We start from the raw sequence: 2,789 nt of genomic DNA on the forward strand, positions 1-2,789 counted from the left end.
AGCGAGGCGGGAGAGGGGGAGGGGTGAGAGAGCGAGGGCGGGGCCGAGTGGAGGGTGAGGAGGCGGGGCGGACGGAGGCTGGATACCGCGAGGCCTCGGCGTCCGGCCTGCTTGGGCGAGAGATACCGCGACAAAGGGGCGCGGGCGCCTCAAAGTCCCTAAGCTGTGGCTGGGCTGTGGCCGGGCGAGTAGATGCGGACTGGGCTGGGCACGACCCGTTTCAAATCGCGTCCCACGGGCCTCTCTGGAGCGCCCGCCCGAGGGTTTAGGGGAAGCCCAAGAGGAAGAGGACCCCGAGGTGGGGCGAGTGGCCGGGGACTTCTCCAAGGGGCGTCTGCGGCGCCCAGTCTTTCCTCTGGGGGGACGCCTCGTCCGCTCTAAGACCGAGGAGTCGGTGGAAGGCGGACGTGGGAGCTGTTTCGCCGCGCCCGCCGAGCTGCCCAGGCGAGCTCGCGACGCGCGAGCTGGTGTCGGCGCCCCCAGACTTAGCACTGCGTCCCACCGCTGCAGCTTCTGCACACGCGTGCTGTCTTGATGACTGGAAAAGAAAAGAAAAAAAAGAAAAAACTCACGGAGAAGGGCTGTCCACCCGCTCAGGATATTCACGCCATTTATCACGATGCGCAACTTGAATCCATTCCCGCCGTTCCTTTTACACACAAAGCATTGTGTTGAGAACTGTTTTGCAAGTCATAGGAGCGCAAATATTTGTTTACTGCGCTTTGAAGAAAAAACTGAGAATTTCGAACGACATATTTGATGATCAGACAAGTGATTACTTGTTTAAATTTTAGCTCTTTATAAGGGCCTGTTTTTACCCCTTAATCCGTGTTGATTGCTTACAAGCTGGTGTGCTAGGCACGGAATGGGAACCAACAGGTAAAAATAGGATGGATTCCCTACCTCAAGTAGCTTTTAGTATTTGCTGTATGTAGTTGGCTGCAGAATACAAACTAAAGACTATTGAAAGTAGTTGCTGTATCGTTTACCACACTTCAGTGAGCTTCGTGAAGGTACAGATCTTGATTTTTTTCCTTATTTTATTCCAGCACCCAGCAGTATCAACTAGCACAGAAGTGCTTAATAAATAATTGTATAAATGACTAAGGGATGACTACCTTTCTCTTGAATACAGTCTCCCTTAATGTACTCTACGAAGTTTTAGTTTTTAAATAATAAAGCAACTGTACTATATGGCTAATTCATGTTTCACTTGTGGTTTACTGATTCCCACCTTTTCCCACAAAGCCAAGTCTTCTCACTTATATTTATAGCAGTTTACTTCCTCTAAATTACTCTGTATATCTGTCTATTAAGTTCATCCTGTAATTATCTGCCCATTTCTACAACTTGTCAGGGTTATTAAGAATCACTTTGGCTCTTTAAACTCTCTCCAAGATTTCCAGTTCTCAAATCGTGGTGCTCAGAATTTGACTGATACTTGCAACAGTTACAAAGTCCCAAGTTGGTGTTAAAGGTATCTGAATGATCTCATGTACTCCCATCTTTATGAGTTGGTCAAAGAAATATGTATAAACCTTCCGTTCTCTGGTTGAATTAAGAATTGCACTAACGGTTCTGGAATGGAAGAGTGTATTTTACTCTAGAAACACTTGAAGTTCATTACAGAATTTGATGTCAGGGTCAGGCCGCACTCTTGTCTTATCTGTGCATCATTTCAATATTTCTTTAATTGTGAAACCAGAGCAAGTGGAATAACTGGAAAGCGAGTAATACAACTGAAACTTGAAAATATATTCTTTATCTTACCAACTAAATTTGCCAGTGTAAGAATAAGCATGAAAAATATTTTTCTGTAGTATTAAAGAGAAGCAGCCAGGCTTCACTAGGACATTCCTTTCCAACAAAGACAAAAAATAACCCCATGGGAAAAGTATTAACCAGTAACAGTAGCTATTCTGTTCCTAAATGTGTTCGTTTACCCCCTTGTTTTTTTTTTTTGTTTTTGTTTTGTTTTTAATTCAAAAATAATGTGACCTAAAATGACAAGAAATTGTGACTGATTCCCACTGGAGCTTCAAAGCTTAAAAGGAGGTAGCCACAGCTAACCCCATTGCCCTTCTTTCCTCCCTGTTTTCTAGAATCACTTTTTAAAATCCACAAATCCAACAACCACTTCCTAACACACTGCAAGGTGTAAAACCTGGTTTGGGAAGGAAAATGAGAAAGGAGAGGAAAGGAAAAGGAAACATGAATTCTAATCTATCAGAGCATCGGACATTATGAGATAAACATCTTTAGCTAACTTCATTCACTTCCCAACCCCAAGACCTAGCCTTGTGGCCACTCCAATGCTAGAATTTGAAGTTCAGAGTCCTGCCAAGTTCAATTGAACTGAAAATTATTCTGAGGTGGAACAATCTTGAGAAGCCAGTTCAGTCTAGAGTGTTGGCTGGATGAGGAGATAGAGGTAAATAAGTGACACAGACTGCTTCCAGAGTAAAAGATTTTGTGTTATAAACTCATGTCTCAAAAATATGTGAAAAAGTTTAAATCTTCAGTTCTGAAGTAGAGCTGGAAATGAACTGGATTATAATTGAACTTGCCTTTGGACCCACCAACAGACACTTTAGCAAGACATGTCTAATCTCTTCCTTCATGTTCAGGAAGATGACTGAAAACCTTTGGAGTATGAAGGATGTTAAGTTCCCCTTAAATGAAGGATTTAGAAGCATTTCGGCTGCTTTCTAGCTACTATAAAAATCTCATGTGTTCAGATAACATGGGCATTCTTGAAGTGGCACAAGTAACGAATTTCTTATATGCCA

The sequence above is a fragment of the Colobus angolensis genome, unplaced genomic scaffold (genome assembly GCF_000951035.1).
Source record: "Colobus angolensis palliatus isolate OR3802 unplaced genomic scaffold, Cang.pa_1.0 Scaffold215, whole genome shotgun sequence".
NCBI classification, from domain to species: domain Eukaryota; kingdom Metazoa; phylum Chordata; class Mammalia; order Primates; family Cercopithecidae; genus Colobus; species Colobus angolensis.